The 16525-nt window shown below is 42.0% G+C and overlaps 1 protein-coding gene across 9 annotated transcripts in view; it reads right to left on the bottom strand.

Moving 5' to 3' along the window:
- RNF19A (ring finger protein 19A, RBR E3 ubiquitin protein ligase) overlaps positions 1-14969 on the bottom strand; it is a 63043-nt gene extending 48074 nt beyond the window's left edge. For 2 of the 9 annotated variants that reach the window (XM_068932938.1, XM_068932936.1), the window contains exons 1-2: positions 14816-14902; positions 12050-12207 (exon numbers count right to left, since the gene is read on the bottom strand). The gene's annotated coding sequence lies outside the window, so the exon portion shown is untranslated. The other 7 variants (XM_068932935.1, XM_068932930.1, XM_068932929.1 and 4 more) reach the window with 7 other exon arrangements.
- Positions 14970-16525: the final 1556 nt, after the last annotated feature.

Raw genomic sequence — 16525 nt, 5'->3', positions numbered from 1 at the left:
TTCCATGCGAGTGCATAATCATACCATCCTTGAGCACCATTTCTTCCGACTTCCCCTCCTTTTTAAAAGCAGTCACACACATACCAAAGAAGTAGAAAAAAATGCAATAGAGAAGCCAAATCTTCGAGAAAATGTCTTCCCACAAAAAATGAAGCCAGTCAACAGCCAAAGTTTTTTAACTCAGGACGCCACAGGACATGCTGACAGCTTTCTAATTGCATAGACAGAGGAAGAAGAGAGCCAGACTACAACCCCTACTAGATTCCATAATAACAACTTGAATTTCAACTCTGTGCCTAAAGTTGTTCAAAGTCAAGGTCAATTTCTTAGGAGATTTTGCAGAGAGACTTTTTTCCTCCTCAATCAAAAATATAGTCTGCAGGGGGGAAAAAAAAACCCCAACTCTCTCCTGACCATGTACAGGTTTTATTTTAACAGTGAGCTTCAACAGCAAAATGACATCATTTTTTTTCCCCTTTTCTGTGAGGCATTAAGCTTATGATAAAATCCCCTTGGAGCCTGCTGCATGTCTCTCAGCTGAAACTCATACTTGTTTCAGTGATTTAATCCCAGGCTGCAAAGTCTTCACTGGCTACCTGCGGGGTCAGAAATGAAGGTGCCTTCTTAGCCCAAAGTATTTCAGGGTTTGGGTTTTTTTTTTTTTTTTTAATTACTTTTTTTGTTTCTGTTTTAAAGAGAAATTTACCTTCCTCTCAAGTACTAGAGGTTGGTTACAACTAGAAATAGGATATAGCAGGAGTATACTGATACTCTTCAGGTCTTCTTAGATACCTGGCCGACACGTATTGCCCATGTATTCAGGATTAAACCAGTGACCGCACATCAGCTCAGAGATTAATTGTTTTTATTCTAAATCTCATTTTTCTCATTATTTTAAAAACCTTGGAAATATATAATATAATTTGCTATAGACTGCAGTCTGTAAGTGCAGCTGGCGAGAGGAAAGTGTCTAAACCGAAGCCTTGGGTGTCAGACGTTCCAGTAACTCAAAGTTATGCCCTTTAAAGAGAATATTAGCACACAGTTTTCTGAGAGGAATGCAAGTTCTCTCAAATCAAAAGCAAGTTTCTTAAGAAGTTAAACAATATATAAACTTACAGTTCAAATATTATGGCCATATAAAGTAAAAAATACATTAGCATTTCTATTTCTAACAAATATTATTTTCTTTAAAAAAAATGCCTTCACAAAATATCAAGTATAGGAAGGAAAGCAATGTACTTGGTTAAGACGCAAGCATACTGACCTATTTGTAAACAAGCCTGTGAAGAAAAGCTTCCTTAAAAAAGGATTAAAGTAACTTTACTCTAATAAAATGAAGTACACGCTTCTCTGGCTGTGACAGGCATGCTTTTAATAATTTAATGATTCAGATGTTATAATAATTTACTTAATAATACGTTGTAATTAAAAGGAAGAGGAAATCAGATCAATTAATGTAATAAAGAGAGCGTTTTGTACCTAAAATACAGTCCTTGTATCATATGTAGTTCACACCAGATCTGGCTTGTCAATAACAATCAAGTATTTCACTAATCGTGGACTTGGAAAACGTTTCTCTGAACCTATCAGTGATCTGCTGGGAAGTAGAGGTGAACTGGAAGAAACTGTAGAAATATCATTATTTCCAAAAAGATAGCCGTAAGCAGCATAGGCATAAACAATATTGAACTGTATATACAGTGTTAAAATAATAAATAAATAAAGTAATTAAAAGTTTTGATAACAGGCCTGAGCAAAAAAAGCATCAAGTTTTTGAAAATGCTAAACATACTTAGAAGTAAAGCAAAAGTACCTACACTCAGCATCTTAAGAGGGTAGGGGGAAAGCAGTCCTTACAGATTAGATTTGCAAAATAACCGAACTGCCGAAGAAATTTAAATAAAGCAATAGATTTTCAGGAGCGCTCAGTATTTTAGTTATGACCAGAAAAATGAAAACAACTGGGTGTCTAACACTTCCGGACATTTGATGTGCGTGTCTTATTTCAAGACTGAATATCTGCAGATCTGCTAATTAAACATCATTTGCCAGAAAAAATTATTCCATTTTAATCATATTGCTTAACTAGGATAATAGTCAAGGAGAGCATGAGAACAGATGATATCTAGTCTATTTTGGGGATACTCTAGTTAAGGAAGGAGTCACTGAAGAAACACTGTCCTGCAGCATCATCGCAGAAAAATTTTGCTGTATTGCCTCTTCTCAACAAGGGAGTTCACCTCCAAAGGATGAACCCTTCTCTTTTTACATCTTCATAACTTAAGATATGCAACAGATGAGAGTAAAACCAGCAAATCTTTCGCAACATTAATTTAAGATGGCCTATACTAAAAATTCTTTTCCTATAAAAGATCCAAGATGAAAATTCCAGTAGATTTATACACACAGAAAAAAAGGTAACCAGGTTAGATATGTTTAATTTTTATTCATTTGAGAAAGGAAAGTGAAGCTACTTCACTTCTGAAGGAAGTTCTTTGAAGTCAGGAGCTTCACTGTTCATTTGAAACCATTTATTTCCTCCTACAGTTCCAAAGAAAATAGCTACACAAACATGGTAGAGGAAGCAGGTGTATAATTCCTCTTAAAAAGCTACTTAACTTTGTTAAAAAGTAACTTAGATTGTTAGCAAAGAGGATCTTTCAAACATTCAACTGACTTGCTAGAGCATACACTGTAATATTTGTCTTACTATTTCACAAAAGGAAAGCAACCATATAGTATTCCACAGAATTAGCAAGTACTGCTCTAGGACCCAAAGTACAAAATTAAACGGTTATAGTGCCAGCAAAAGGTTGATGTCACTAAGCTGTAGATATATAGGGAAAATTCTCAACGTCGTTACAATTAAATAGTGAAATAACTAGGCACATGTGTTTAAAAGTTATATGGAAATGATAATTTAAGTTACACTGCAGTAATTAGGCATACCTCTGTAAGACACTACGACCTTTGTTTTCACTATGCCCTCAGAGTTTTAGTTCAAATTTAATTCTCGTCTTATAAATCAGTCATCTATCACTTGAACTATAGTAACATCTAGAGTTATTTAAGACTAATTAGGCTATATACAAACTCTTAGAAATGCATTTCTGCAGGAAAAATTACATTTACAAAATTCTATTAATGTGTACAGTTAGGCAGCTTACAAGATTGATATTTTTTCATAATTTTCTCCAGCAGTACACTAAGCAACTCAATCTGGACAGAAACACGGCCAACAAGTTGTATAAGAACATAGATAGGCAATCACTTCCTTGCTTTTTAAAATACTTAGTACTAAAGAGAATATATCTCTTTCAAGATCCAGAGCGAGTATCTCTGGTACTGAAGGGCTCTAAAAAATGGGTAAGCTTCACTTTGCTCTTGTGACTCCTACAGATAAAGCCACTACTAAACCAGCTTAAAAGGTTTGAGTGAGCATAGAGAGCTGTTCGCTATGTCTCAACTGTGGGTTACCTACCCCAGGGCAGAAATTCAGAACAAGGCCACCTTGTCCACTTCAGAACAAAGTCGGATATTTAGCTTAAACTTCCTATGAGGTATGTTTAAGCTAAATCTCCAGATCCGAATGAAAGCAAGGGTATTCATTTGATTACACTGATGGCTGTAGACTGACAAAATCCAAGAGAAGGACAGTAATGAACAAGATGAGGTAACAGATTTAGCATTTTAAACCACTGAGGCTACTTGCTAAATTAACGATCCCCTTACGACAGCAGTTAAGCTCCCAAACCAGCATGCTACACCTTTCTGCAGGACTAACCCCCCAAAAGCCACATTCTACAAGCCACGTTTGAGCAGCATATGAAGGAGCATGACAGTGCTACAAAAGGCAGCAGTAGGCTTAAAGTAAGGATGGATATAGCATCTCATGGTTAAACAGCAGATGCTGTTATGGGGGAAGGGAACGTAAGCAGACAGTCAGATTAAGTCAAATTGGAAAAATATAACCATGCTGCTGAAAACAGAAACCAAAGAGTAATAAGAAGTTAAATGCATTGTGACTTACATCACTTTTACAGTTTAATACACCTTTTACCACAAAAGAAAATGATTTATTGTTATAAGATTGGTAGCTCTATCATTAAGATTGCCTGACACTTCCTATTATAACATGCTGCCTCCAAATCTGCTTAGAATCTTCTCAAGCAAAACTGGGCTGAAGAGTTATACATGAAGAATCTTCTTCAGATCTCTGATTATTTCAATCAAGACACTTAAAGCAATTCCGAAAAATAGCACTTGAAGGAAAAAAGTATCTTAGAATAGAAAATAAATCCAAGACGGCCAATACTTACCCTGGAAAGCTTTAGCAGTAGCATGCTTTGAGGCTGGGATTTCATTCCGACTGCTGCGTCAAGGATGCGCATTTCATCAGCATTGTGACAATGTCAACACGGTTGTGCTTGCAAGTTTTTGGGAATGGAAGAGAAGATGCACCACTTCTGCTGCCAGGATGCATTTTGGCTGCTAAAACATCTATTGAATACGATCCAGTCTGGAATTGAACAGGATCTTACTTTCATTTTCAGGCGCAAAATATGCTGAGCTCGAGTACCAGAAAATAAAGCAAGGAAGCTGTCTTATGCTTTCCAACATCCCACTACTGGGTAACAGCGTTATAGAAGCTATTAGAACCAAATGTGCAGGGGATAGGATTAAACTCAGGAAAAAAAAAAGAAAGAAAAGAAAAAAGGAGAGTAGCTTAAACAAGAGCAGATACAGTCCAAACATGCATAGGCAAGGTTCAGAGCAACCTGACCTAACGTTAGCCCTGCTCTGAGCACGGGGCTTGGACAAGATGCCCTCGAAATGTCCCTCTCAACCTGAACCATGCTGCAATTTTAAGACTGGAAGTGGCAGCTGCCAGGAGGATGAATGGAGTTTACACGGAACAGGGCTAGGATGACTGAACTGAGACTCCAAAGAGTGCCAGGGAGAAAGATGCAAGAAAAATGGGGATCACGGAGTGATGAGACTGACAGGTGTTATTCAGGGAAAGAACCCGGAAACCCGTAGCACAAGTACTAGGGACAACAAATCCCAGGAAAATCCCAGTGAGACAAGAGAGTTGACTGGCTGATCTCAAACACTAGAGGAAAATGAGCTAACAAGCATAGGGTGAAGATAACATAAGGAGACACTACAAAGTAGCGGAACTGGACAAGCTGGGAGAGGGAGCATCTCTGAATGGCAGGAAAGACAGAAAGAGATCAAATTAGAAACTGAAAATGGTAGGAATTTAGATTGGCTGAAGTATCTTCCTAATAGAAATCATAACCAACTAAATGGGATAGGATTTGCATGAAGCAGTGTAGGTAGGCAGAGAGTAAAAGGTGTATTGCCACGGGGGGGGGGGGGGAGGGGGGGGGCGGGAGAAGGGCAATGAAAGAGTCTTAGACAGTCAAAGCATGCTCTTCTCTAGAGCCTGTCCTCCGCAGTTCGCGATAACCACAAAACCCTCTGCACAAGCACATGGATCACACTCTCTAGGGCTGATCCCTATAAAGCATAACAGAGTATTATTAGATACCACTAGCTCAAATGGCAGAGGTCTGCCAAGTGAGTAGGTTCCAAACCTGCTGATATGATTGCAATTCTTAACAGCTAGGAAACAGCACACAAACTACATTAAAATGACTTCATCAAGTAAACAAAATTAAGATTTGGAGTTTGGAAATGAGAGCTGAAGTATGCTATGACAGCTTAACTACATGGCCCTTATCCCTTTTCCCCTTGTAGAATCCTTGCCAGATTCACACTTATCAGGTCACTACTCCAGATTTTGTTCTTTCCTTCTCGTTGTCCCCATCTTAAAAAAGAAAGAAGGAGAGAGCACACTAGTGAATGTAATTCCATGCAGAAAGCAGGAATTGATTTCCTCATACGCCTTTGTAGAGCACGGATCATGTTATAGTAATTTTGCTGAAACAGCCAAATACCACATTCATCCCAGTGAAGTAACATGCTTATTAAGCCTATTAATAGATATGATACGAAAGCACATGATTGAAGACAGAACTACTTATCAAGCTCAGGTGCCTGATCAGATACACATAAGAACTTAATTTCTTTCTGACCATGTTATACAGCAAATTACATGTGCAAAGACCAGATTCCACTGACTTCAGGCCTGGCTATGCCTGCTCAGTGCTTTTGCAAGTCAGTTCCCGCAGTATCAAGTGGGTACACACACACACAAACAAACCAAAAACAAACAAACAAAAAAACCAGTGATGTTGACTTATGAAAAGTTTTAGTTGGCTTCCCAAATACACCAACTGTAAAGCAGGAAAAGGACACAATACAAAATACATAGCCAGGATTCAGATGCCTTCACCAAGCAAGAATAAAATCCTTTCAGTCTTCTGCTTTATTTGCATTATGTCTCCAAAATTTTGCAAAGAAAACAACTGCCCCAGAGATAAAGCTTTACTACTGCTCACTGCCCAATCTAGACTAAAACCCCAGTGGAAAAGGCAAAATAGTTCTGAAGAAAGCTTCTCTGAGGAAGAAAATAGAACTCCAGCTGTATAATTTAGGACTGCATTTTCATGTAGGCACAAGAGTTATCAAACTACACTGTTCCTTCAACCTTAATTGTGGCATTTCCTAACATTTGAAAATATGATCCAAAAGCCTTAAATTGTCAATAAACTACATGCAATGCAATGCCATGCCATTCTCAATTTCACTTTATTGCTATGAGTAACACTTCACCATTACAAAAAGAGCACAGACAGAGGTCAACTAATCATTGCAGAAGCCACGCACACCTATTTCTAGTGTACGCATTAACATGGTATCTGAGCAACAAAGTTAGATTAAACTACCTGCATCCTGAAGGCATCTTCATTGTTTTTATGCCAGAAAATAAGAACAAATTGCAGCACTCTACACACTACTAAAAGCTGAGGCATTCTTCATCTACAAAACACATAGCTTTGCAGAGTGTACAGTAGAGAAGTTAAAGTCACTGCAAATATATATTTGCAAATATATATTTGAGTTATAACTTCAGACAATACTTGCTCAAAGCCATACTCCAATTAACTAGTTTGAGGACTTGAGAGTCACAGAACAATGAACGTTAATTAGATATCCCCCATCTTTGAAAGAAACCAAGTCATCAAAACAAGGTTTTGTCTGCATCACCAGCTATTCCAAAATCACTCATATTCAGTCACAACGTTCTCTATAGTAGTACTGCACAACCAAAGCGCACATTTCAGAAAGGGTTCAACTTTAATTTTGAGTAGTTCTAACTTGAAAAGCACTTTTCGTAACAGAGCACTTCATACCTACATCACTTTGTTAGAAACAAAAGCATCAATCTATTGATGTTTTCCCTAAAATGTTGTACGTGGTTTATTACATTGCCAACTGGAAGCTCCCTTCTTTCATAGTTTTGATTTGTTCTCTCACTGAGTGATTTTTAGCACAATAAAACCATTCTTCTACCTACTCTTAGAGCTGCATTTCTATGCCTTTCAGGAGCAAAACCATCATATCAAAATACATATTCCTTTATTATTTCTACTTTTAAGCACCAGAGATGAACAAAAACAAATCTACAGAAGGTTGAAGAGGATCTGTCCCATAAATGCTGCATATTGTGGCTTCAGTTAATTGCGCATATACCATTTTCTCTATAACGGCCTTAAAGGCATACAGTGCAAAGGCCCCCACAGTTTGTGGGAGATAATTTAAGTTGAAATTGTGGCTTAGAAATCATCTGTTACCCTTAAAAGAGAAAGGCAATATTATACGACTTTTCAGTTGACAAAAAGCATCTAGATTAACTATACAGCCCTAAAAAGACACAGCAGCATATCACACTTCCAAAACAAAACAGAGAGGAAAAAAAAAACAGTAATGGAAAGAATAACTACTTCACTGTCTTTGGATCTTCTCCAAATGACACTTCTTGGTCTAGATCCAGCCTCGATATTATGTTGATTAGGGCAGAGTGTAGGAGGTGGGAAGAAACTGTTTATCACTGCTTACTCTGTTTTAGGGAAAAGGCTTCAACATTGCTGGGCAGGGCTAAACAGGATGCTTCTGTTTCTTAGCTAATTCCCCCAGTAAACACCACCTCCTTTGCAAAGCCTGAATTCAACAACCCAAGATAAACTTCTCTGGCACATCACATACACTATCCACTAACTAAATTAATACTGAAAAACAAGGAAGCTTGTTGTTCCTTTCCCAGACAGACAGGCAGCGTGTAATCCCAATAATCTGAACTCTTGCAAGGCAGGATCTTTCTTTTTTTTTTTTTTTTTTCCTTCCCTCATTCTTTGTTCTCTTTTCATTAGTTTGTTAATCCATTACCTAATTTACCTTGGAATCATCCTTTAATTGTTAATAGTGGAAAGACTCCGGACTCCTCTGCTAAGCTTACAAGGCTCTCTTCTATTCTTACCCTGGCTGAATTTCTGCCCGGTGTCAGATCACAGAAGGCAAAGTCTACTTTTCTGTAACTACCTGCCACTACCACAGACATAGTCTGAACAAGAGCTTGCTGCCACATAACGGGAGTAAAGAAAAAAAAAAAAAGGCAACAGCAAAAACAGCAAACAGGAACAGTAAGGGGAAGAAAGAAAGGGAAAAAGATTAACTAGATTAACTAGTCAGGTAGAAACTCAACAAGGAAAATACATTTGGTTACTAGATACAAAAATCCCTCAGTCCAAACGGGAATGGCTTAAGATGGAAGTGTTTTGAAATTCTGGGAAATAGTGAGCACAGTAGCACTGCACTCTTCTCTGTGCTGCCCCACAGCTAAACTGGTGTTGACTGGAGAAGCTTACGTTCCAGGAAGGCAATAGCCTGCCTTCACAGCTTATGAGCCCTGTAGACCCCTTTGCTTAAGAAGGGCTCCGAATTTTGATACTCCCACCTCCGACCCCGAGTAAGAGAGCTCCTGCTCTCCCATGAAGATGTATATATAGCAGTGTCATATAAAGGAAAGCTTGATTTTTTTGTTTTCAGATACAAAATCAAACACAAGTATCAGATACAGCTTTACAGGTAAAGTGAAGCCGAGAAGGAGACTGCTCTTCATCAGAAACTGAAGCAAGGGTTTCAACTCTGCAGAAGTTAAGTAAGCTTTAGGATTTTATTCTGTTTGTATTCCTTTACTGTAAGTGAAATATAAAGTCAGAGCACCTTCATTGGGACATACGGTGAAGCAGTCTTTGTGACAAAAATTCTTTTTCTAGTACATATAGACCAAAAAACAGTTTTAAATCTTGAATAGACTTTGTTGCACAGCCACATTTTTTTCACATTACTCAGCACCGTTCACATTGCTCCGTTTCTTAGTAGGCTCTATTCTTCAATTTCCTTGCCAATTGTGTGGTATCACTACAATCATTATCTAGTCCCAGTCAAATGTTCTTTCACTATTCTACGATTGAGGGACGGCTTTCTTCCCCACATAAAGGGTTTTGATAGGAAGGAACCCAAACAGTACATTTTAACAACCACCCTCAGCCTGGATCTTCACTTATCACACAGAATTATCTTACAGATGTTCAGTCACCACTTCAGTAAAACATTCACTGTCAAGGTACAACCAGATCCTGATACAAAGAGCTGCAGCACTGAATCTGGGTTGAGCATATGGCACCCAATTCCTTGGGTCCTAAGAAATATAAATCACTGTGGTGTCAACATATCAAATAAGCTAGCTATATAGCACTGTGAAATCCTCATGGCTCAGCTAAAATCTTTAGTCCAGGACTTCCCACCTGACCTCCAGCATTCAGGAGATCCCTCTGAGGTCCAGGATCACTTTGCGCTCCTTACAAACCATTTTCTGGAAACGTACATGGTAAATTTGTGCACTAAGCAGAACAGCAGAGGAACTATCTTACATTTTCAGCATATCTGAATAAAAATAATAGTGGATTAATTTGATGTAGCCTGGACAATTTGGTTTTATAGTAATTATCTGATCATTAACTGAGAAACTTAAAAGTTGATATTTCTATTTATTGAGAATATGTAGCCTCAGTGACTCACAGTGAGAACAAAGCAACAAGATCCTTATTTCAAACAGTTTCTCCAGAGTAAGGTCCCTTGCTGGAGCTGCTCTTCAAGCAATAAATGGAACAATTGAAGGGGACAGCCAGGGGCTCCAGTTTGGAATAAGAGCTCTAATCTGCCTTATGGGAACAGCTAAAGGACCTATGGAAAAGTGTTTGTTTAACAGTGATTTATCTCAACTATAAATGGCAACAGAGCAGAATTGACATAGTCCCACAACGACAGCTTGCAGTGAACAATAACAGGATACTTGCATTAACACAGTTGTGCTTTACTTAAGCGGCAAAAAAACAAGTAACTATACCAAACTGAATTGCTACAAGGTGCCCTTCAAACATCTTGCTGAAGACATCATTAGGGGATATGCTGGCCTCTAAAGAGAGGAAGTTTTAATGCCTGAGGAAACACCTGTGTATATGCAATTTTTATTTAAGCTCATTTCATTAGATCTCTGTGCTAAGTTGCTTTAGGTTAAAGTAATTCTTCTATCAGCTTTCCAGTTTGGTGTAGTATCTAGATGTAAAGCGAACCTGCTGGAACTCGCCCTTCAGAAAAAATACACTCTTCTATAGCTATTTTCATCTTGCAAAAGGCAATTACAGTTGCAGTGTTTCAGCTACCTGCCCAACAAGATACTACTAGTCATCCAACAGGTGACCGAGTTGAATCTACAGTTTACATACTGAAGAGTAGAAAACCCTACTGCAGCCTTTCCCTTGAAAAGCAGTAATGGAAACACTCCTACTTTTCCTTATTCCATAGATAAATCTAACGTAACGGTGAGGTCAAATCTTCTCTTAGAAGTGTGCCTCGACTTCTGAAGTCGAGTAAAAGAATGAGTCAAGGCCCTCCTCGCTTGCCCTAATGAGGAAAGACTTAACAGTTAAATCACAAAGGACATCTTGCACCTCAGCTATAGAGCTTTTCTTGCTTCTCTGAATTCTAGCTGATCCTCCGATACTCTACCACGTTATTCAAGAACTCAAACACTATTCCTAAGTGGTAGGTATAAGGCCACACACACAACAAGGTAACTTGCAGTTGAGGCCTGTAAGATATTAGTTACATAAAACATCTACAGTTCTCTTTAGATATCGTCCATTCCTCGTTTTGGATCCTTGAGCCAGCACGCGAGCGTGCTGCACTAATAGAAGAAAGAGAAAAGAAGAGCAAAGCCTGCCAGAGAAAGGACCAGCAGTCAAAATCGAGCTGCTACAGTGCACTGAGAATTGCCAGAAATGCACATGAAACAACCAGAGACCACTGAAGACCACTATACCTTCTTATGACTCAGAGCAGCAAAGACTCTTCCATTGATCTCATCAACTAAAAAATATCCTTACAAGAAAATGTGGGATGCTAAGGTGAATGCTAATTCACAGAATTCTGGATGAAATCCGTAAATCCCTAAACACCAGCAAACGACCAAAGATCTTACATAATAACTTACCACAACTCATCTAAAAAAAAGAAGATAAAAACGCCCAAAGTATCTTTTGAAGTAACCTTTAAGTGAAAGCTTAAGAAGAGACTGAAATTCTACTTCAAATAGTAAAAAACATAGGGAAGAATTGAGGGGGAAGTTTTTAGTTCATTTGGATTTTTTTTTCTAGTTAAGTAGAGCACAGCATATCTGACATCTGGTCTATATACAACACAAAAGGCTCTGATTTGTCCTTAAAATTATTTCATTGTGGATTTAAAAAAAAAAATCTAATTATTAAAAATGGCCTATAATTAGACTAAATCACAGTCAAAACTTCCAGTTCAGAGAATCAAAAATAAAAGGAATTCCCCTCTTGATAAAAATTAGGAACATTATTTAAAAAACAAAGAAACAAGCAAGCTATTTTCTAGGTACAGACATAGACTTCCATATTCTTGCTACAGCAAAAGAAAAAAGAAATTGCCAAAATTCAGGTACAACACTATTAAAAACAACCAAATCTCTAAGGCTCAAAGTAAGTTTTACCTTCTTGGTGGAAGTCCACCTCCATTTTGCAATTCAGATGTATTTAGCAATATAATATCCAACATCATTCTTAGTATCTTGAAGCGTGTATACGCACTGATTCATTCGGCTACACATCTTCCATCAGTTAACAGAGAAGGGACAACAGAAATTTAGAGCTAAGACAAATGCAAAAAGAGAAAAACCGAAATTAACTTTCTTGTGGATAAGCCGGTGTTATCATGCACATTTGTATTACTACTGCAAGGACATCAGACTTCAGATCAAGATGAGTGGCAACTAAATCATGTATTCATCAACTTGTTCTAGTCAGGTATTAAAAATTGTTCTACTAGGCTGGTGTGTGGTGTCTAAGATACTATCCAGAAAATAAATCACAAAGCTAATTATGGACGTCCGACTGTGGGCCAGCGTAACCTGACCCCATAATAGAGACCATGACCTTGGCTAAAGGCCATCAGAGGAAAGCAGTGCAGAACAGTGTAGCTGCACTTCAGAGTTCAAAGACCCTTCTTAGCACTTTCAAAATAGGATTCAGAAGTCCTATGAAAAGATTTAGGCCTCCTACTTTGCTTGCTTCGAAGAGAAAAAAAAACACCTTTGGGAGGTGCACTTTAGTGAGGAGCAAAAAATTCCAAGCAAACTGAAAAGAAAAAAAATTGAGTAAAAAAAAAAAAATCACCTACCCATTGAACAAATTTAGGGGGACAGCTACCATTAGGGCTCCTGAAGTTTGTTTTTGTCATGGGGAGTAGTAATAAAATGTTGTTAATGAATAAGAAAACTTAGGCACATTTTCAATTACAAAAGGCTCTACCTAGCTACCAAAAGACCTCAAGTACTTGTGCTCCTTCACAGACTGATAACATTCACACACAGCACATATTATTGTTATCTGGGAATCCCATGGCTAAGGGAGTTTTAATGATTCATTTACTAACACAGAGATTAGGATTTGTACACATTACGAAGGTAAACAAATACATCTGTCAAGTATCTTCCTTTTTCCTGAACCTTTGCTGGCATAATTAATTGAAATCTGATGACTGCTCTACATAGGAAAGGCGCCATTTGGCTAGAAGATTTCGGGGGAGGGCAAGAGACAGAAAACTACATGCACACAGATTTCAACTCCCTCATTTAGAAATAATGATCTGATGCCCTCAGACTCAGAAATAGCTGACAACATGAAGACAACAGCTAGAATTCAGAATTTAGTTCACTTAAGAGATGACCAACAAACAGTTGTTTCCTCCAACAAGAACTTTATAAAGCAAAACTAAAACTGGCATAGTTCAACAAAAATGCATATGGGAAAGGGATCTCATGTCTATCCTTTATTAGACTTGTGTTTAAGAGTAGCATTATTGCCATTATGCAAAAGAAAGTGAAATTTTCATTTCCTGGTCCCAAAAGGTCTAATTCACATGCAATTTAAAAAGTGTTTTCTCAGCTTTCATGAGCAGCTTTGAGTATGAACATTTAAATGTTTACAGCTAAATAAGGGTAAAATTTCAGGCAATTATTAACTGACACTGGACAGTCACTGTTTTTATGCACACAAGTGAATTCTGTTAACTGGGCAATTGAGAACCTATGCTTCAGTTCCAAAAAAAAAAAAAAAAGATTTTTTTTAACCTGTAATTCAAAATTAAGATTAAGGAAAATAGTTACTTTAAAAGAAACAAACTGATGACTAATCAACGGAATTAAATGCTGCAAGATCCATTTCCTGAACTGCCCTCTGCCCTTTTTTAAAATAAGGCTGTCCTTGATGACAATTGAGATAAAGCACTGAACAGCACCAATGCCAACTACAGTATTTTAACAGAAACAAGATCTGTTGTGCTTCTCCCAGAGAAGCACAGGCACATTTGCAATAAGAGTCCACACAAGGGCACGAAGGCTTCAAATTGTGATTTCTCTGCCTTCCACCACAGTCCCCTTGCCATAGCCACCTCCCCCCCCCCCTTTTTTTTTTCCGGTCGCAGAGCCTTGGAGCACACCTCCCCTTTGCCAACCAGCACCTCTTCAGCTCTTTCGCTCTTAACACGCGTGCTGGCTTTTAAGAGCGCCGGCTCCCCCCTTCCCGCTGCCTCCCCAGCGAGGACACCGCACAAGGCGCTGACCACCCTCGCGGCTTGCCCCGCCGCCACCTTCACAGCTGAGGCGTCCTGCAAGCGGCAGGAACCTCCCCTGGCCGCGCGAAACCCCTCTGCGCTCCCGCCCGCCCCCGAGTCACCGGCCCCGCGCTGAGGGAGAGCGAGCCCGGAGCGAGCTCAGGGAGCCGCTCCGCGGCCGGACCTTGCCCCCGGCAAGGCTCTGCCCCGGCCGGGCCAGGGCAGCTGGAGGCGCCCCGCGGCCCCCCCGCGCCGCCGCCAAGCTAAACGCGGCCCGGCGGCGGGGGTCGGCCGTGCCCCGCTCCGCCGCCGCCGCGGGACAGGCCCCCGCCCGCCCGGGGGGAGCCGAGGGGAGACAATGGGCACGATGACTTCACCCTCCAGCAATGCGAGCAGCGGCCGCCGCCGCCTCCCTCTGCTCCGGCCGCCGCGACGCCCCGGCCGCTGGCCCCGGCCGCAGCGCGGCACCGCCGACCCCGGCCCCGCTCGGGCCCCCACCTAGAGACGGCTCCGGCGCCAGGGCTCCGCTCCGCTCCACCCCCCGCCACGCTCAGGGCGGCGGCTGCTGCCGGCCCCCGCTGCAGGCCGGAGGCGGGGGCCGCCCCGCGCCCGCTCCCGCTGCCCGCCGCGGGCCCATCGCCGGTACCTGCGAGTCGGCGGCAGGAAGCAGCCCCGCTCCGCCGGGGCCCGGCCCCACGCAGGAAGCGTCTGTCTGTGGGGGGGGGGGGGGAGGGGGTGTGAGCCAGCGACGGAGGGGGCGGCGCTGCCGCGGCCGGGGCGGGCCGGGCTGGGCCGAGCCCAGCTGCGCGGCGGCGCGGGGCGGGCCGGGCAGAGGGGGGAAGGCGGCGCCCGGGCGGGTGGTTTCCGCGGTGCGCTGAGCTCACGCACGCGGCGGCGGCGGCGGCGGCAGCGCCCGTCCCTCCTCCTCCTCCTCCGCGCCGCCCCCCGCTCCGCGGGTCGCGGCCGTTGGGAAGGGGCGGGGCGGGGCGGGGCGGCTCCGCCGCGCAACAGTCGACGCCCGCCGCCGCCGCCCTCCCGCAGGGCGCTGCCCCGCAGCCGTTAACGTGAGGGCTTGTCCCCCGCCTCGGCGGCGGCGGCGGCGGCGCTGCGCCGCTCCTGGCGCGTCGCGGAGGGGGCGGCTGGAGGGGGGGAGTTTCGCGTGGCCCCGGCCCGGGGCGGCCTGCGTTTCGTGGGGGCGGGGAGGCGGTTAGCGGCCGGGCCGAGAGCGGCGGCGGCGGCGGCAGGGAGGGGCCGTGGCCTGCGCTGCGGGACGCTGTGCGGCCGCGGCGGCGGGGCGGGGGCGGGCTGCTGAGGGGCTTCGGCGGGGTCATGTCGCTGATGAGGGCGGATTCCGCGCGGTAAAATACGGACGTTTCTTCTTGCCAGCCCTCTTGTTGCCATTTAAAAGCTCAGCCGTTTCAGGATTTGTCTGGAAAACAAAAAAAAAAAAAATCCCGACTTTTCTTTCAGTGCGTGACCCTGTTCTCTCTCCGCCTAACTGTAGTCAGCTTCTCTGCCTTCCTGGACGCCAGTATTCAGTAGCGAAAATGATCACCTGCCGCTTCTTGTGCTCGGGAGCTTGCCTCTCCCCTTTGCTCTAGTTTCTGTATTTATCGCCTTTTAATTTTGACCTTTGCAACTTATTTCATAGGGCTCCCAATGTCTGCAGTAATATCTTCTTAACTGTCCACCCCCTCACACAACGGGCTCGCTTTTGTTGACCTCCGCTTCTGGGCTGACTCCAAATCCCTCTCCTCTACTACACTTAAAAAATTGTTTGCGTATATCAATATTACCTTGACTTTACATTCTGTCCCTTTGTTTCTCTCTCGAGTCAGTTCCTCATGCTCTCTAGTGTCATCTCTGATTTCTCCAGAACTGGAATTTATCCTGGTACTTACAGATGAATAGCAGTGCTTCCATTAAGCTGGTATGAAATCCTAAAAGCTTGCTCTGGAAATAGTTACTCCTTATCCAACCTGCATTTAACGTGGGTAGATATTTTAAAACAAATAAAATGTACCGTGCTTGTCCTGTGGAATTTACAATGTTCAGTGTGGTGAAGGCTTATGCATACACTTTATTTATGTGCACTGTTCCATTTAAGTCTATAGGGACTATGTGCAGTACATAAAATGAAGTGTGGATGCAAGTCTTTCCATAGTGAAGTGCTTCATCTGAAATGACAGAATGGGCGATTACAACAATCAGGGAGGGGAAATGGAAAGTAAGGATAACTGCAGTAAGATTATCCTGGAGTTTTGGTATGTTGTATGCAAATCACGGCAGTTCCTTCTTTGCTTGTTAAACCTAGTAGCTAGATGAATTACTTAGGCTCCAGTACTACAAACCCTTA

The sequence above is a fragment of the Struthio camelus genome, chromosome 2, assembly GCF_040807025.1.
Source record: "Struthio camelus isolate bStrCam1 chromosome 2, bStrCam1.hap1, whole genome shotgun sequence".
Taxonomy (NCBI): Eukaryota; Metazoa; Chordata; class Aves; order Struthioniformes; family Struthionidae; genus Struthio; species Struthio camelus.
Note: the sequence above shows the minus strand (reverse complement) of the source record. Positions and strands in the feature narration are given on the sequence as shown.